Consider the following 19,302-nt stretch of genomic DNA (forward strand, 5'->3'; position numbering starts at 1 on the left):
TGGCACCCACAGACCTGCGGGACCCACTGAACCCTGATTATTGCGGTATTTTATATTCCAAACTTCAACAAGGGGGCCTATTTTCTTCCTTGCTCTAGGGCCCATTTCTTCACCTGAGAGCCTTGAAAGACTGCATGGATCCTCTCTGATTTGAATTGGTGACAATGAGGTCAGGCAAAGAGCTCTTGTGTGGCTGCATCAGCCCAACTGGGCTACCAGATCTGGCACATTTGTATGCTGCATGCAGACGGAGACACACAACGTACACACAGCCATATATAGGGCAAGTATAAAAATCTGTATTGTGACGCAGCTGCGGCATAAATGTTGCGGCCCATTTACAATGTGACGCATCTAGGGAGATGTGTCACATTGTAAAGTCCCGCATCATATTATACCTGCGTCAGGTATAATGTATGCAGGGTGGGCGTTCCCACGCTAAAAGCCTTCTAGAACTGACGCACTGAAATCTACAAGATTTCACTACATCACTCTACGCCTTCACTATGTCAAAATCCCTACGCCTGCACAGACCAGGCATAAGTTATGACTCAGGGCTTTTTGCGTCACTTTCATGAGCATTTCCAGCAATGTGTCACTTTTGTGCCAACAGATGCGTCAGAATTTCTGACGCATCTGTTAATTCTTGCGCCATGGAGCGCTGTATTGTAAATACAGCACATTCATCGTGGCACAAGGACATTCAGCACTGACTCAAGGAAACTTATGCATCCATGCAGTTGCGTCAGGTCCTTGTGAATCTTCCCCTAAAATGTTTTGAAAACCAGGAAACCAGTATATAGTACCTCCTAAAGCTAAAAATGAAATGCAGCAAATGCAACTATGTAGTGCCATAAAATGGCAGACGTGCATTATGGAATATGGAAAAATGTATCTATAATTTATTTTCCTTTAAATTTATTGCCGTTCCTTCTCTAGTAAACATTTGAAGACAGTGGGACCTATGAGGATGCTATTATGAATTTGTGCTTCTTATATTTTCCACAACCCATGGTTAGCAGCCTAGATCTCATCTTTGTGTGAAGGTATATCTGCCTGAGCATCAAATCCATAACTTGGGAGGGTGCTGCTTACCTGGACAGCTATTTAGCATACAATTTCCCATAATTCTCTGCGTGTGGCTATCGACGGTTTGGGGCAGAGAGCTGATAGAAATTAGTAAAACAACACCATTATATGTCTTACATTGCCTATCAGAAGCAGTGGAGGAGTAGTTATGCATAAACAGATAACATCTTTTGAAAAGGAATCATGTTCTTTGTAACATGAGGTACTAGGGCAAGTGTGCATGAAATTCACACTAAATTGTTTAGCTTTGCGCAGTGGCAGTATCGTAGCCAATGAGGTTTAACCGAGGTGCGATTATTGCTTATTGAAAACTTTACCCAATACCCCGTCATGGAGACTTGAAATATAGTTGAAATGGCAATTTTTGACAGTCTCTTCGTAGACTGGAGAATATGTAATTAAAAAATAAGATAGTTTATTTTGCAATGCAATTTACTTACAGGTTTGTGATCTGTGACAAGGACAAAACGGTGACTCTATTTGGCTTCAGTTTACTCTTTACGTTCTCTTTTGTTTTCTCAGCTTTTTAAATACAGCAGTAATTTAGGAATTTATTTTCCTTGATGAGTTTTCGTTATTCTTTTATTTCTTCCCCTTTGTTCTCATCTTTGCTCCACGGATTCGCTTGGGTCAGTGATGGGCAGAGGACGGGCTTTGTTTCTGCTCTCTGAGGTGACTCGCAGTCCGGCGCAGGGCTGGGCTCTTCCGAGGTCTCATCTCCCATTCAAATGTGCACTAACCGCCCGGAAAGTTTTTTTCTGGGAGCGAAGGCATTTGTTATCAGTAGGAAAATGTGGAGAGGGTTCATACAGATTGTATGGTGTGTTTGAAACAGAACAAGAACTGACAAAGCTCTTGTTTTTGCCGTTTGACATTATGTAAAGTTTATTTCTAATGCTCTTTGTGGCACTGAGTACTTGATGTTACCCAGCTCTATGACAGGGGCGTAGCTTCTGTTGGTGCAGCAGGTGCAGTTGCACTGGCGCCCACAGACCTGCGGGACCCACTGAACCTTGATTATTGCGGTTTTTTATATTCCAAACTTCAACAAGGGGGCCTATTTTCTTCCTTGCTCAAGGGCCCATTTTTTTCACCTGAGAGCCTTGAAAGACTGCATGGATCCTCTCTGATTTGAATTGGTGACAATGAGGTCAGGCAAAGAGCTCTTGTGTGACTGCATCAGCCCAACTGGACTCCCAGATCTGGCACATTTGTATGCTGCATGCAGACGGAGACACACAACGTACACACAGCCATATATAGGGCAAGTATAAAAATCTGTATTGTGACGCAGCTGCGGCATAAATGTTGCGGCCCATTTACAATGTGACGCATCTAGGGAGATGTGTCACATTGTAAAGTCCCGCATCATATTATACCTGTGTCAGGTATAATGTATGCAGGGTGGGCGTTCCCACGCTAAAAGCCTTCTAGAACTGACGCACTGAAATCTACAAGATTTCACTACATCACTCTACGCCTTCACTGTGTCAAAATCCCTACGCCTGCACAGACCAGGCATAAGTTATGACTCAGGGCTTTTTGCGTCACTTTCATGAGCATTTCCAGCAATGCGTCACTTTTGTGCCAACAGATGCGTCAGAATTTCTGACGCATCTGTTAATTCTTGCGCCATGGAGCGCTGTATTGTAAATACAGCACATTCATCGTGGCACAAGGACATTCAGCACTGACTGAAGGAAACTTATGCATCCATGCAGTTGCGTCAGGTCCTTGTGAATCATCCCCTAAAATGTTTTGGAAACCAGTATATTGTACCTCCTAAAGCTAAAAATGAAATGCAGCAAATGCAACTATGTAGTGCCATGAAATGGCAGACGTGCATTATGGAATATGGAAAAATGTATCTATCATTTATTTTCCTTTAAATTGATTGCCGTTCCTTCTCTAGTAAACATTTGAAGACAGTGGGACCTATGAGGATGCTATTATGAATTTGTGCTTCTTATATTTTCCACAACCCATGGTTAGCAGCCTAGATCTCATCTTTGTGTGAAGGTATATCTGCCTGAGCATCAAATCCATAACTTGGGAGGGTGCTGCTTACTTGGACAGCTATTTAGCATACAATTTCCCATAATTCTCTGCGTGTGGCTATCGACGGTTTGGGGTAGAGAGCTGATAGAAATTAGTAAAACAACACCATTATATGTCTTACATTGCCTATCAGAAGCAGTGGAGGAGTAGTTATGCATAAACAGATAACATCTTTTGAAAAGGAATCATGTTCTTTGTAACATGAGGTACTAGGGCAAGTGTGCATGAAATTCACACTAAATTGTTTAGCTTTGCGCAGTGGCAGTATCGTAGCCAATGAGGTTTAACCGAGGCGCGATTATTGCTTATTGAAAACTTTACCCAATACCCCGTCATGGAGACTTGAAGTATAGTCGAAATGGCAAATTTTGACAGTCTCTTCGGAGACTGGAGAATATGTAATTAAAAAATAAGATAGTTTATTTTGCAATGCAATTTACTTGCAGGTTTGTGATCTGTGACAAGGACAAAAACGGTGACTCTATTTGGCTTCAGTTTACTCTTTACGTTCTCTTTTGTTTTCTCAGCTTTTTAAATACAGCAGTAATTTAGGGATTTATTTTCCTTGATGAGTTTTCGTTATTCTTTTATTTCTTCCCCTTTGTTCTCATCTTTGCTCCACGGATTCGCTTGGGTCAGTGATGGGCAGAGGACGGGCTTTGTTTCTGCTCTCTGAGGTGACTCGCAGTCCGGCGCAGGGCTGGGCTCTTCCGAGGTCTCATCTCCCATTCAAATGTGCACTAACCGCCCAGAAAGTTTTTTTCTGGGAGCGAAGGCATTTGTTATCAGTAGGAAAATGTGGAGAGGGTTCATACAGATTGTATGGTGTGTTTGAAACAGAACAAGAACTGACAAAGCTCTTGTTTTTGCCGTTTGACATTATGTAAAGTTTATTTCTAATGCTCTTTGTGGCACTGAGTAATTGATGTTACCCAGCTCTATGACAGGGGCGTAGCTTCTGTTGGTGCAGCAGGTGCAGTTGCACTGGCGCCCACAGACCTGCGGGACCCACTGAACCTTGATTATTGCGGTATTTTATATTCCAAACTTCAACAAGGGGGCCTATTTTCTTCCTTGCTCAAGGGCCCATTTTTTCACCTGAGAGCCTTGAAAGACTGCATGAATCCTCTCTGATTTGAATTGGTGACAATGAGGTCAGGCAAAGAGCTCTTGTGTGACTGCATCAGCCCAACTGGGCTCCCAGATCTGGCACATTTGTATGCTGTATGCAGACGGAGACACACAACGTACACACAGCCATATATAGGGCAAGTATAAAAATCTGTATTGTGACGCAGCTGCGGCATAAATGTTGCGGCCCATTTACAATGTGACGCATCTAGGGAGATGTGTCACATTGTAAAGTCCCGCATCATATTATACCTGCGTCAGGTATAATGTATGCAGGGTGGGCGTTCCCACGCTAAAAGCCTTCTAGAACTGACGCACTGAAATCTACAAGATTTCACTACATCACTCTACGCCTTCACTGTGTCAAAATCCCTACGCCTGCACAGACCAGGCATAAGTTATGACTCAGGGCTTTTTGCGTCACTTTCATGAGCATTTCCAGCAATGCGTCACTTTTGTGCCAAGAGATGCGTCAGAATTTCTGACGCATCTGTTAATTCTTGCGCCATGGAGCGCTGTATTGTAAATACAGCACATTCATCGTGGCACAAGGACATTCAGCACTGACTCAAGGAAACTTATGCATCCATGCAGTTGCGTCAGGTCCTTGTGAATCTTCCCCTAAAATGTTTTGAAAACCAGGAAACCAGTATATTGTACCTCCTAAAGCTAAAAATGAAATGCAGCAAATGCAACTATGTAGTGCCATGAAATGGCAGACGTGCATTATGGAATATGGAAAAATGTATCTATCATTTATTTTCCTTTAAATTGATTGCCGTTCCTTCTCTAGTAAACATTTGAAGACAGTGGGACCTATGAGGATGCTATTATGAATTTGTGCTTCTTATATTTTCCACAACCCATGGTTAGCAGCCTAGATCTCATCTTTGTGTGAAGGTATATCTGCCTGAGCATCAAATCCATAACTTGGGAGGGTGCTGCTTACCTGGACAGCTATTTAGCATACAATTTCCCATAATTCTCTGCGTGTGGCTATCGACGGTTTGGGGCAGAGAGCTGATAGAAATTAGTAAAACAACACCATTATATGTCTTACATTGCCTATCAGAAGCAGTGGAGGAGTAGTTATGCATAAACAGATAACATCTTTTGAAAAGGAATCATGTTCTTTGTAACATGAGGTACTAGGGCAAATGTGCATGAAATTCACACTAAATTGTATAGCTTTGCGCAGTGGCAGTATCGTAGCCAATGAGGTTTAACCGAGGTGCGATTATTGCTTATTGAAAACTTTACCCAATACCCCGTCATGGAGACTTGAAATATAGTCGAAATGTCAATTTTTGACAGTCTCTTCGGAGACTGAAGAATATGTAATTAAAAAATAAGATAGTTTATTTTGCAATGCAATTTACTTGCAAGTTTGTGATCTGTGACAAGGACAAAATGGTGACTCTATTTGGCTTCAGTTTACTCTTTACGTTCTCTTTTGTTTTCTCAGCTTTTTAAATACAGTAGTAATTTAGGGATTTATTTTCCTTGGTGATTTTTCGTTATTCTTTTATTTCTTCCCCTTTGTTCTCATCTTTGCTCCACAGATTCGCTTGGGTCAGTGATGGGCAGAGGACGGGCTTTGTTTCTGCTCTCTGAGGTGACTCGCAGTCCGGCGCAGGGCTGGGCTCCTCCGAGGTCTCATCTCCCATTCAAATGTGCACTAACCGCCCAGAAAGTTTTTTTCTGGGAGCGAAGGCATTTGTTATCAGTAGGAAAATGTGGAGAGGGTTCATACAGATTGTATGGAGTGTTTGAAACAGAACAAGAACTGACAAAGCTCTTGTTTTTGCCGTTTGACATTATGTAAAGTTTATTTCTAATGCTCTTTGTGGCACTGAGTAATTGATGTTACCCAGCTCTATGACAGGGGCGTAGCTTCTGTTGGTGCAGCAGGTGCAGTTGCACTGGCACCCACAGACCTGCGGGACCCACTGAACCCTGATTATTGCGGTATTTTATATTCCAAACTTCAACAAGGGGGCCTATTTTCTTCCTTGCTCTAGGGCCCATTTCTTCACCTGAGAGCCTTGAAAGACTGCATGGATCCTCTCTGATTTGAATTGGTGACAATGAGGTCAGGCAAAGAGCTCTTGTGTGGCTGCATCAGCCCAACTGGGCTACCAGATCTGGCACATTTGTATGCTGCATGCAGACGGAGACACACAACGTACACACAGCCATATATAGGGCAAGTATAAAAATCTGTATTGTGACGCAGCTGCGGCATAAATGTTGCGGCCCATTCACAATGTGACGCATCTAGGGAGATGTGTCACATTGTAAAGTCCCGCATCATATTATACCTGCGTCAGGTATAATGTATGCAGGGTGGGCGTTCCCACGCTAAAAGCCTTCTAGAACTGACGCACTGAAATCTACAAGATTTCACTACATCACTCTACGCCTTCACTATGTCAAAATCCCTACGCCTGCACAGACCAGGCATAAGTTATGACTCAGGGCTTTTTGCGTCACTTTCATGAGCATTTCCAGCAATGTGTCACTTTTGTGCCAACAGATGCGTCAGAATTTCTGACGCATCTGTTAATTCTTGCGCCATGGAGCGCTGTATTGTAAATACAGCACATTCATCGTGGCACAAGGACATTCAGCACTGACTCAAGGAAACTTATGCATCCATGCAGTTGCGTCAGGTCCTTGTGAATCTTCCCCTAAAATGTTTTGAAAACCAGGAAACCAGTATATTGTACCTCCTAAAGCTAAAAATGAAATGCAGCAAATGCAACTATGTAGTGCCATAAAATGGCAGACGTGCATTATGGAATATGGAAAAATTTATCTATAATTTATTTTCCTTTAAATTTATTGCCGTTCCTTCTCTAGTAAACATTTGAAGACAGTGGGACCTATGAGGATGCTATTATGAATTTGTGCTTCTTATATTTTCCACAACCCATGGTTAGCTGCCTAGATCTCATCTTTGTGTGAAGGTATATCTGCCTGAGCATCAAATCCATAACTTGGGAGGGTGCTGCTTACCTGGACAGCTATTTAGCATACAATTTCCCATAATTCTCTGCGTGTGGCTATCGACGGTTTGGGGCAGAGAGCTGATAGAAATTAGTAAAACAACACCATTATATGTCTTACATTGCCTATCAGAAGCAGTGGAGGAGTAGTTATGCATAAACAGATAACATCTTTTGAAAAGGAATCATGTTCTTTGTAACATGAGGTACTAGGGCAAGTGTGCATGAAATTCACACTAAATTGTTTAGCTTTGCGCAGTGGCAGTATCGTAGCCAATGAGGTTTAACCGAGGTGCGATTATTGCTTATTGAAAACTTTACCCAATACCCCGTCATGGAGACTTGAAATATAGTCGAAATGGCAATTTTTGACAGTCTCTTCGGAGACTGGAGAATATGTAATTAAAAAATAAGATAGTTTATTTTGAAATGCAATTTACTTACAGGTTTGTGATCTGTGACAAGGACAAAAAGGTGACTCTCTTTGGCTTCAGTTTACTCTTTACGTTCTCTTTTGTTTTTTCAGCTTTTTAAATACAGCAGTAATTTAGGAATTTATTTTCCTTGACGAGTTTTCGTTATTCTTTTATTTCTTCCCCTTTGTTCTCATCTTTGCTCCACGGATTCGTTTGGGTCAGTGATGGGCAGAGGACGGGCTTTGTTTCTGCTCTCTGAGGTGACTCGCAGTCCGGCGCAGGGCTGGGCTCTTCCGAGGTCTCATCTCCCATTCAAATGTGCACTAACCGCCCGGAAAGTTTTTTTCTGGGAGCGAAGGCATTTGTTATCAGTAGGAAAATGTGGAGAGGGTTCATACAGATTGTATGGTGTGTTTGAAACAGAACAAGAACTGACAAAGCTCTTGTTTTTGCCGTTTGACATTATGTAAAGTTTATTTCTAATGCTCTTTGTGGCACTGAGTACTTGATGTTACCCAGCTCTATGACAGGGGCGTAGCTTCTGTTGGTGCAGCAGGTGCAGTTGCACTGGCGCCCACAGACCTGCGGGACCCACTGAACCTTGATTATTGCGGTTTTTTATATTCCAAACTTCAACAAGGGGGCCTATTTTCTTCCTTGCTCAAGGGCCCATTTTTTTCACCTGAGAGCCTTGAAAGACTGCATGGATCCTCTCTGATTTGAATTGGTGACAATGAGGTCAGGCAAAGAGCTCTTGTGTGACTGCATCAGCCCAACTGGACTCCCAGATCTGGCACATTTGTATGCTGCATGCAGACGGAGACACACAACGTACACACAGCCATATATAGGGCAAGTATAAAAATCTGTATTGTGACGCAGCTGCGGCATAAATGTTGCGGCCCATTTACAATGTGACGCATCTAGGGAGATGTGTCACATTGTAAAGTCCCGCATCATATTATACCTGTGTCAGGTATAATGTATGCAGGGTGGGCGTTCCCACGCTAAAAGCCTTCTAGAACTGACGCACTGAAATCTACAAGATTTCACTACATCACTCTACGCCTTCACTGTGTCAAAATCCCTACGCCTGCACAGACCAGGCATAAGTTATGACTCAGGGCTTTTTGCGTCACTTTCATGAGCATTTCCAGCAATGCGTCACTTTTGTGCCAACAGATGCGTCAGAATTTCTGACGCATCTGTTAATTCTTGCGCCATGGAGCGCTGTATTGTAAATACAGCACATTCATCGTGGCACAAGGACATTCAGCACTGACTGAAGGAAACTTATGCATCCATGCAGTTGCGTCAGGTCCTTGTGAATCATCCCCTAAAATGTTTTGGAAACCAGTATATTGTACCTCCTAAAGCTAAAAATGAAATGCAGCAAATGCAACTATGTAGTGCCATGAAATGGCAGACGTGCATTATGGAATATGGAAAAATGTATCTATCATTTATTTTCCTTTAAATTGATTGCCGTTCCTTCTCTAGTAAACATTTGAAGACAGTGGGACCTATGAGGATGCTATTATGAATTTGTGCTTCTTATATTTTCCACAACCCATGGTTAGCAGCCTAGATCTCATCTTTGTGTGAAGGTATATCTGCCTGAGCATCAAATCCATAACTTGGGAGGGTGCTGCTTACTTGGACAGCTATTTAGCATACAATTTCCCATAATTCTCTGCGTGTGGCTATCGACGGTTTGGGGTAGAGAGCTGATAGAAATTAGTAAAACAACACCATTATATGTCTTACATTGCCTATCAGAAGCAGTGGAGGAGTAGTTATGCATAAACAGATAACATCTTTTGAAAAGGAATCATGTTCTTTGTAACATGAGGTACTAGGGCAAGTGTGCATGAAATTCACACTAAATTGTTTAGCTTTGCGCAGTGGCAGTATCGTAGCCAATGAGGTTTAACCGAGGCGCGATTATTGCTTATTGAAAACTTTACCCAATACCCCGTCATGGAGACTTGAAGTATAGTCGAAATGGCAAATTTTGACAGTCTCTTCGGAGACTGGAGAATATGTAATTAAAAAATAAGATAGTTTATTTTGCAATGCAATTTACTTGCAGGTTTGTGATCTGTGACAAGGACAAAACGGTGACTCTATTTGGCTTCAGTTTACTCTTTACGTTCTCTTTTGTTTTCTCAGCTTTTTAAATACAGCAGTAATTTAGGGATTTATTTTCCTTGATGAGTTTTCGTTATTCTTTTATTTCTTCCCCTTTGTTCTCATCTTTGCTCCACGGATTCGCTTGGGTCAGTGATGGGCAGAGGACGGGCTTTGTTTCTGCTCTCTGAGGTGACTCGCAGTCGGGCGCAGGGCTGGGCTCTTCCGAGGTCTCATCTCCCATTCAAATGTGCACTAACCGCCCAGAAAGTTTTTTTCTGGGAGCGAAGGCATTTGTTATCAGTAGGAAAATGTGGAGAGGGTTCATACAGATTGTATGGTGTGTTTGAAACAGAACAAGAACTGACAAAGCTCTTGTTTTTGCCGTTTGACATTATGTAAAGTTTATTTCTAATGCTCTTTGTGGCACTGAGTAATTGATGTTACCCAGCTCTATGACAGGGGCGTAGCTTCTGTTGGTGCAGCAGGTGCAGTTGCACTGGCGCCCACAGACCTGCGGGACCCACTGAACCTTGATTATTGCGGTATTTTATATTCCAAACTTCAACAAGGGGGCCTATTTTCTTCCTTGCTCAAGGGCCCATTTTTTCACCTGAGAGCCTTGAAAGACTGCATGAATCCTCTCTGATTTGAATTGGTGACAATGAGGTCAGGCAAAGAGCTCTTGTGTGACTGCATCAGCCCAACTGGGCTCCCAGATCTGGCACATTTGTATGCTGTATGCAGACGGAGACACACAACGTACACACAGCCATATATAGGGCAAGTATAAAAATCTGTATTGTGACGCAGCTGCGGCATAAATGTTGCGGCCCATTTACAATGTGACGCATCTAGGGAGATGTGTCACATTGTAAAGTCCCGCATCATATTATACCTGCGTCAGGTATAATGTATGCAGGGTGGGCGTTCCCACGCTAAAAGCCTTCTAGAACTGACGCACTGAAATCTACAAGATTTCACTACATCACTCTACGCCTTCACTGTGTCAAAATCCCTACGCCTGCACAGACCAGGCATAAGTTATGACTCAGGGCTTTTTGCGTCACTTTCATGAGCATTTCCAGCAATGCGTCACTTTTGTGCCAAGAGATGCGTCAGAATTTCTGACGCATCTGTTAATTCTTGCGCCATGGAGCGCTGTATTGTAAATACAGCACATTCATCGTGGCACAAGGACATTCAGCACTGACTCAAGGAAACTTATGCATCCATGCAGTTGCGTCAGGTCCTTGTGAATCTTCCCCTAAAATGTTTTGAAAACCAGGAAACCAGTATATTGTACCTCCTAAAGCTAAAAATGAAATGCAGCAAATGCAACTATGTAGTGCCATGAAATGGCAGACGTGCATTATGGAATATGGAAAAATGTATCTATCATTTATTTTCCTTTAAATTGATTGCCGTTCCTTCTCTAGTAAACATTTGAAGACAGTGGGACCTATGAGGATGCTATTATGAATTTGTGCTTCTTATATTTTCCACAACCCATGGTTAGCAGCCTAGATCTCATCTTTGTGTGAAGGTATATCTGCCTGAGCATCAAATCCATAACTTGGGAGGGTGCTGCTTACCTGGACAGCTATTTAGCATACAATTTCCCATAATTCTCTGCGTGTGGCTATCGACGGTTTGGGGCAGAGAGCTGATAGAAATTAGTAAAACAACACCATTATATGTCTTACATTGCCTATCAGAAGCAGTGGAGGAGTAGTTATGCATAAACAGATAACATCTTTTGAAAAGGAATCATGTTCTTTGTAACATGAGGTACTAGGGCAAATGTGCATGAAATTCACACTAAATTGTATAGCTTTGCGCAGTGGCAGTATCGTAGCCAATGAGGTTTAACCGAGGTGCGATTATTGCTTATTGAAAACTTTACCCAATACCCCGTCATGGAGACTTGAAATATAGTCGAAATGTCAATTTTTGACAGTCTCTTCGGAGACTAGAGAATATGTAATTAAAAAATAAGATAGTTTATTTTGCAATGCAATTTACTTGCAGGTTTGTGATCTGTGACAAGGACAAAATGGTGACTCTATTTGGCTTCAGTTTACTCTTTACGTTCTCTTTTGTTTTCTCAGCTTTTTAAATACAGTAGTAATTTAGGGATTTATTTTCCTTGATGATTTTTCGTTATTCTTTTATTTCTTCCCCTTTGTTCTCATCTTTGCTCCACAGATTCGCTTGGGTCAGTGATGGGCAGAGGACGGGCTTTGTTTCTGCTCTCTGAGGTGACTCGCAGTCCGGCGCAGGGCTGGGCTCCTCCGAGGTCTCATCTCCCATTCAAATGTGCACTAACCGCCCAGAAAGTTTTTTTCTGGGAGCGAAGGCATTTGTTATCAGTAGGAAAATGTGGAGAGGGTTCATACAGATTGTATGGAGTGTTTGAAACAGAACAAGAACTGACAAAGCTCTTGTTTTTGCCGTTTGACATTATGTAAAGTTTATTTCTAATGCTCTTTGTGGCACTGAGTAATTGATGTTACCCAGCTCTATGACAGGGGCGTAGCTTCTGTTGGTGCAGCAGGTGCAGTTGCACTGGCACCCACAGACCTGCGGGACCCACTGAACCCTGATTATTGCGGTATTTTATATTCCAAACTTCAACAAGGGGGCCTATTTTCTTCCTTGCTCTAGGGCCCATTTCTTCACCTGAGAGCCTTGAAAGACTGCATGGATCCTCTCTGATTTGAATTGGTGACAATGAGGTCAGGCAAAGAGCTCTTGTGTGGCTGCATCAGCCCAACTGGGCTACCAGATCTGGCACATTTGTATGCTGCATGCAGACGGAGACACACAACGTACACACAGCCATATATAGGGCAAGTATAAAAATCTGTATTGTGACGCAGCTGCGGCATAAATGTTGCGGCCCATTCACAATGTGACGCATCTAGGGAGATGTGTCACATTGTAAAGTCCCGCATCATATTATACCTGCGTCAGGTATAATGTATGCAGGGTGGGCGTTCCCACGCTAAAAGCCTTCTAGAACTGACGCACTGAAATCTACAAGATTTCACTACATCACTCTACGCCTTCACTATGTCAAAATCCCTACGCCTGCACAGACCAGGCATAAGTTATGACTCAGGGCTTTTTGCGTCACTTTCATGAGCATTTCCAGCAATGTGTCACTTTTGTGCCAACAGATGCGTCAGAATTTCTGACGCATCTGTTAATTCTTGCGCCATGGAGCGCTGTATTGTAAATACAGCACATTCATCGTGGCACAAGGACATTCAGCACTGACTCAAGGAAACTTATGCATCCATGCAGTTGCGTCAGGTCCTTGTGAATCTTCCCCTAAAATGTTTTGAAAACCAGGAAACCAGTATATTGTACCTCCTAAAGCTAAAAATGAAATGCAGCAAATGCAACTATGTAGTGCCATAAAATGGCAGACGTGCATTATGGAATATGGAAAAATTTATCTATAATTTATTTTCCTTTAAATTTATTGCCGTTCCTTCTCTAGTAAACATTTGAAGACAGTGGGACCTATGAGGATGCTATTATGAATTTGTGCTTCTTATATTTTCCACAACCCATGGTTAGCTGCCTAGATCTCATCTTTGTGTGAAGGTATATCTGCCTGAGCATCAAATCCATAACTTGGGAGGGTGCTGCTTACCTGGACAGCTATTTAGCATACAATTTCCCATAATTCTCTGCGTGTGGCTATCGACGGTTTGGGGCAGAGAGCTGATAGAAATTAGTAAAACAACACCATTATATGTCTTACATTGCCTATCAGAAGCAGTGGAGGAGTAGTTATGCATAAACAGATAACATCTTTTGAAAAGGAATCATGTTCTTTGTAACATGAGGTACTAGGGCAAGTGTGCATGAAATTCACACTAAATTGTTTAGCTTTGCGCAGTGGCAGTATCGTAGCCAATGAGGTTTAACCGAGGTGCGATTATTGCTTATTGAAAACTTTACCCAATACCCCGTCATGGAGACTTGAAATATAGTCGAAATGGCAATTTTTGACAGTCTCTTCGGAGACTGGAGAATATGTAATTAAAAAATAAGATAGTTTATTTTGCAATGCAATTTACTTACAGGTTTGTGATCTGTGACAAGGACAAAAAGGTGACTCTCTTTGGCTTCAGTTTACTCTTTACGTTCTCTTTTGTTTTCTCAGCTTTTTAAATACAGCAGTAATTTAGGAATTTATTTTCCTTGACGAGTTTTCGTTATTCTTTTATTTCTTCCCCTTTGTTCTCATCTTTGCTCCACGGATTCGTTTGGGTCAGTGATGGGCAGAGGACGGGCTTTGTTTCTGCTCTCTGAGGTGACTCGCAGTCCGGCGCAGGGCTGGGCTCTTCCGAGGTCTCATCTCCCATTCAAATGTGCACTAACCGCCCGGAAAGTTTTTTTCTGGGAGCGAAGGCATTTGTTATCAGTAGGAAAATGTGGAGAGGGTTCATACAGATTGTATGGTGTGTTTGAAACAGAACAAGAACTGACAAAGCTCTTGTTTTTGCCGTTTGACATTATGTAAAGTTTATTTCTAATGCTCTTTGTGGCACTGAGTACTTGATGTTACCCAGCTCTATGACAGGGGCGTAGCTTCTGTTGGTGCAGCAGGTGCAGTTGCACTGGCGCCCACAGACCTGCGGGACCCACTGAACCTTGATTATTGCGGTATTTTATATTCCAAACTTCAACAAGGGGGCCTATTTTCTTCCTTGCTCAAGGGCCCATTTTTTCACCTGAGAGCCTTGAAAGACTGCATGGATCCTCTCTGATTTGAATTGGTGACAATGAGGTCAGGCAAAGAGCTCTTGTGTGACTGCATCAGCCCAACTGGACTCCCAGATCTGGCACATTTGTATGCTGCATGCAGACGGAGACACACAACGTACACACAGCCATATATAGGGCAAGTATAAAAATCTGTATTGTGAGGCAGCTGCGGCATAAATGTTGCGGCCCATTTACAATGTGACGCATCTAGGGAGATGTGTCACATTGTAAAGTCCCGCATCATATTATACCTGCGTCAGGTATAATGTATGCAGGGTGGGCGTTCCCACGCTAAAAGCCTTCTAGAACTGACGCACTGAAATCTACAAGATTTCACTACATCACTCTACGCCTTCACTGTGTCAAAATCCCTACGCCTGCACAGACCAGGCATAAGTTATGACTCAGGGCTTTTTGCGTCACTTTCATGAGCATTTCCAGAAATGCGTCACTTTTGTGCCAACAGATGCGTCAGAATTTCTGACGCATCTGTTAATTCTTGCGCCATGGAGCGCTGTATTGTAAATACAGCACATTCATCGTGGCACAAGGACATTCAGCACTGACTCAAGGAAACTTATGCATCCATGCAGTTGCGTCAGGTCCTTGTGAATCATCCCCTAAAATGTTTTGGAAACCAGTATATTGTACCTCCTAAAGCTAAAAATGAAATGCAGCAAATGCAACTATGTAGTGCCATGAAATGGCAGACGTGCATTATGGAATATGGAAAAATGTATCTATCATTTATTTTCCTTTAAATTGATTGCCGTTCCTTCTCTAGTAAACATTTGAAGACAGTGGGACCTATGAGGATGCTATTATGAATTTGTGCTTCTTATATTTTCCACAACCCATGGTTAGCAGCCTAGATCTCATCTTTGTGTGAAGGTATATCTGCCTGAGCATCAAATCCATAACTTGGGAGGGTGCTGCTTACTTGGACAGCTATTTAGCATACAATTTCCCATAATTCTCTGCGTGTGGCTATCGACGGTTTGGGGTAGAGAGCTGATAGAAATTAGTAAAACAACACCATTATATGTCTTACATTGCCTATCAGAAGCAGTGGAGGAGTAGTTATGCATAAACAGATAACATCTTTTGAAAAGGAATCATGTTCTTTGTAACATGAGGTACTAGGGCAAGTGTGCATGAAATTCACACTAAATTGTTTAGCTTTGCGCAGTGGCAGTATCGTAGCCAATGAGGTTTAACCGAGGTGCGATTATTGCTTATTGAAAACTTTACCCAATACCCCGTCATGGAGACTTGAAATATAGTCGAAATGGCAATTTTTGACAGTCTCTTCGGAGACTGGAGAATATGTAATTAAAAAATAAGATAGTTTATTTTGCAATGCAATTTACTTACAGGTTTGTGATCTGTGACAAGGACAAAACGGTGACTCTCTTTGGCTTCAGTTTACTCTTTACGTTCTCTTTTGTTTTCTCAGCTTTTTAAATACAGCAGTAATTTAGGAATTTATTTTCCTTGATGAGTTTTCGTTATTCTTTTATTTCTTCCCCTTTGTTCTCATCTTTGCTCCACGGATTCGCTTGGGTCAGTGATGGGCAGAGGACGGGCTTTGTTTCTGCTCTCTGAGGTGACTCGCAGTCCGGCGCAGGGCTGGGCTCTTCCGAGGTCTCATCTCCCATTCAAATGTGCACTAACCGCCCGGAAAGTTTTTTTCTGGGAGCGAAGGCATTTGTTATCAGTAGGAAAATGTGGAGAGGGTTCATACAGATTGTATGGTGTGTTTGAAACAGAACAAGAACTGACAAAGCTCTTGTTTTTGCCGTTTGACATTATGTAAAGTTTATTTCTAATGCTCTTTGTGGCACTGAGTACTTGATGTTACCCAGCTCTATGACAGGGGCGTAGCTTCTGTTGGTGCAGCAGGTGCAGTTGCACTGGCGCCCACAGACCTGCGGGACCCACTGAACCTTGATTATTGCGGTTTTTTATATTCCAAACTTCAACAAGGGGGCCTATTTTCTTCCTTGCTCAAGGGCCCATTTTTTCACCTGAGAGCCTTGAAAGACTGCATGGATCCTCTCTGATTTGAATTGGTGACAATGAGGTCAGGCAAAGAGCTCTTGTGTGACTGCATCAGCCCAACTGGACTCCCAGATCTGGCACATTTGTATGCTGCATGCAGACGGAGACACACAACGTACACACAGCCATATATAGGGCAAGTATAAAAATCTGTATTGTGACGCAGCTGCGGCATAAATGTTGCGGCCCATTTACAATGTGACGCATCTAGGGAGATGTGTCACATTGTAAAGTCCCGCATCATATTATACCTGTGTCAGGTATAATGTATGCAGGGTGGGCGTTCCCACGCTAAAAGCCTTCTAGAACTGACGCACTGAAATCTACAAGATTTCACTACATCACTCTACGCCTTCACTGTGTCAAAATCCCTACGCCTGCACAGACCAGGCATAAGTTATGACTCAGGGCTTTTTGCGTCACTTTCATGAGCATTTCCAGCAATGCGTCACTTTTGTGCCAACAGATGCGTCAGAATTTCTGACGCATCTGTTAATTCTTGCGCCATGGAGCGCTGTATTGTAAATACAGCACATTCATCGTGGCACAAGGACATTCAGCACTGACTCAAGGAAACTTATGCATCCATGCAGTTGCGTCAGGTCCTTGTGAATCATCCCCTAAAATGTTTTGGAAACCAGTATATTGTACCTCCTAAAGCTAAAAATGAAATGCAGCAAATGCAACTATGTAGTGCCATGAAATGGCAGACGTGCATTATGGAATATGGAAAAATGTATCTATCATTTATTTTCCTTTAAATTGATTGCCGTTCCTTCTCTAGTAAACATTTGAAGACAGTGGGACCTATGAGGATGCTATTATGAATTTGTGCTTCTTATATTTTCCACAACCCATGGTTAGCAGCCTAGATCTCATCTTTGTGTGAAGGTATATCTGCCTGAGCATCAAATCCATAACTTGGGAGGGTGCTGCTTACTTGGACAGCTATTTAGCATACAATTTCCCATAATTCTCTGCGTGTGGCTATCGACGGTTTGGGGTAGAGAGCTGATAGAAATTAGTAAAACAACACCATTATATGTCTTACATTGCCTATCAGAAGCAGTGGAGGAGTAGTTATGCATAAACAGATAACATCTTTTGAAAAGGAATCATGTTCTTTGTAACATGAGGTACTAGGGCAAGTGTGCATGAAATTCACACTAAATTGTTTAGCTTTGCGCAGTGGCAGTATCGTAGCCAATGAGGTTTAACCGAGGCGCGATTATTGCTTATTGAAAACTTTACCCAATACCCAATACCCCGTCATGGAGACTTGAAGTATAGTCGAAATGGCAAATTTTGACAGTCTCTTCGGAGACTGGAGAATATGTAATTAAAAAATAAGATAGTTTATTTTGCAATGCAATTTACTTGCAGGTTTGTGATCTGTGACAAGGACAAAACGGTGACTCTATTTGGCTTCAGTTTACTCTTTACGTTCTCTTTTGTTTTCTCAGCTTTTTAAATACAGCAGTAATTTAGGGATTTATTTTCCTTGATGAGTTTTCGTTATTCTTTTATTTCTTCCCCTTTGTTCTCATCTTTGCTCCACGGATTCGCTTGGGTCAGTGATGGGCAGAGGACGGGCTTTGTTTCTGCTCTCTGAGGTGACTCGCAGTCCGGCGCAGGGCTGGGCTCTTCCGAGGTCTCATCTCCCATTCAAATGTGCACTAACCGCCCAGAAAGTTTTTTTCTGGGAGCGAAGGCATTTGTTATCAGTAGGAAAATGTGGAGAGGGTTCATACAGATTGTATGGTGTGTTTGAAACAGAACAAGAACTGACAAAGCTCTTGTTTTTGCCGTTTGACATTATGTAAAGTTTATTTCTAATGCTCTTTGTGGCACTGAGTAATTGATGTTACCCAGCTCTATGACAGGGGCGTAGCTTCTGTTGGTGCAGCAGGTGCAGTTGCACTGGCGCCCACAGACCTGCGGGACCCACTGAACCTTGATTATTGCGGTATTTTATATTCCAAACTTCAACAAGGGGGCCTATTTTCTTCCTTGCTCAAGGGCCCATTTTTTCACCTGAGAGCCTTGAAAGACTGCATGAATCCTCTCTGATTTGAATTGGTGACAATGAGGTCAGGCAAAGAGCTCTTGTGTGACTGCATCAGCCCAACTGGGCTCCCAGATCTGGCACATTTGTATGCTGTATGCAGACGGAGACACACAACGTACACACAGCCATATATAGGGCAAGTATAAAAATCTGTATTGTGACGCAGCTGCGGCATAAATGTTGCGGCCCATTTACAATGTGACGCATCTAGGGAGATGTGTCACATTGTAAAGTCCCGCATCATATTATACCTGCGTCAGGTATAATGTATGCAGGGTGGGCGTTCCCACGCTAAAAGCCTTCTAGAACTGACGCACTGAAATCTACAAGATTTCACTACATCACTCTACGCCTTCACTGTGTCAAAATCCCTACGCCTGCACAGACCAGGCATAAGTTATGACTCAGGGCTTTTTGCGTCACTTTCATGAGCATTTCCAGCAATGCGTCACTTTTGTGCCAAGAGATGCGTCAGAATTTCTGACGCATCTGTTAATTCTTGCGCCATGGAGCGCTGTATTGTAAATACAGCACATTCATCGTGGCACAAGGACAT

At 42.5% G+C, this 19,302-nt stretch overlaps 9 non-coding genes across 9 annotated transcripts; all 9 read left to right on the forward strand.

Annotated features, from left to right (window-relative positions):
- Positions 1 to 1,332: 1,332 nt before the first annotated feature.
- Positions 1,333 to 1,472, forward strand: LOC144792970 (U4 spliceosomal RNA). Its single transcript, XR_013602647.1, has one exon. It is a non-coding gene; the product is annotated as a U4 spliceosomal RNA (small nuclear RNA).
- A 1,922-nt stretch (positions 1,473 to 3,394) lies between these two features.
- LOC144793832 (U4 spliceosomal RNA) lies at positions 3,395 to 3,534 on the forward strand. Its single transcript, XR_013603293.1, has one exon. It is a non-coding gene; the product is annotated as a U4 spliceosomal RNA (small nuclear RNA).
- A 1,930-nt stretch (positions 3,535 to 5,464) lies between these two features.
- Positions 5,465 to 5,604, forward strand: LOC144793805 (U4 spliceosomal RNA). The gene has a single exon (XR_013603269.1). It is a non-coding gene; the product is annotated as a U4 spliceosomal RNA (small nuclear RNA).
- A 1,929-nt stretch (positions 5,605 to 7,533) lies between these two features.
- LOC144793733 (U4 spliceosomal RNA) lies at positions 7,534 to 7,673 on the forward strand. The gene has a single exon (XR_013603204.1). It is a non-coding gene; the product is annotated as a U4 spliceosomal RNA (small nuclear RNA).
- A 1,922-nt stretch (positions 7,674 to 9,595) lies between these two features.
- LOC144793833 (U4 spliceosomal RNA) lies at positions 9,596 to 9,735 on the forward strand. The gene has a single exon (XR_013603294.1). It is a non-coding gene; the product is annotated as a U4 spliceosomal RNA (small nuclear RNA).
- A 1,929-nt stretch (positions 9,736 to 11,664) lies between these two features.
- LOC144793807 (U4 spliceosomal RNA) lies at positions 11,665 to 11,804 on the forward strand. Its single transcript, XR_013603271.1, has one exon. It is a non-coding gene; the product is annotated as a U4 spliceosomal RNA (small nuclear RNA).
- A 1,929-nt stretch (positions 11,805 to 13,733) lies between these two features.
- On the forward strand, positions 13,734 to 13,873 carry LOC144793734 (U4 spliceosomal RNA). The gene has a single exon (XR_013603205.1). It is a non-coding gene; the product is annotated as a U4 spliceosomal RNA (small nuclear RNA).
- Positions 13,874 to 15,794: 1,921 nt separating this feature from the next.
- Positions 15,795 to 15,934, forward strand: LOC144793735 (U4 spliceosomal RNA). The gene has a single exon (XR_013603206.1). It is a non-coding gene; the product is annotated as a U4 spliceosomal RNA (small nuclear RNA).
- Positions 15,935 to 17,855: 1,921 nt separating this feature from the next.
- LOC144793065 (U4 spliceosomal RNA) lies at positions 17,856 to 18,002 on the forward strand. Its single transcript, XR_013602734.1, has one exon. It is a non-coding gene; the product is annotated as a U4 spliceosomal RNA (small nuclear RNA).
- Positions 18,003 to 19,302: the final 1,300 nt, after the last annotated feature.

This window comes from Lissotriton helveticus, chromosome 11 (genome assembly GCF_964261635.1).
Source record: "Lissotriton helveticus chromosome 11, aLisHel1.1, whole genome shotgun sequence".
NCBI lineage: Eukaryota > Metazoa > Chordata > Amphibia > Caudata > Salamandridae > Lissotriton > Lissotriton helveticus.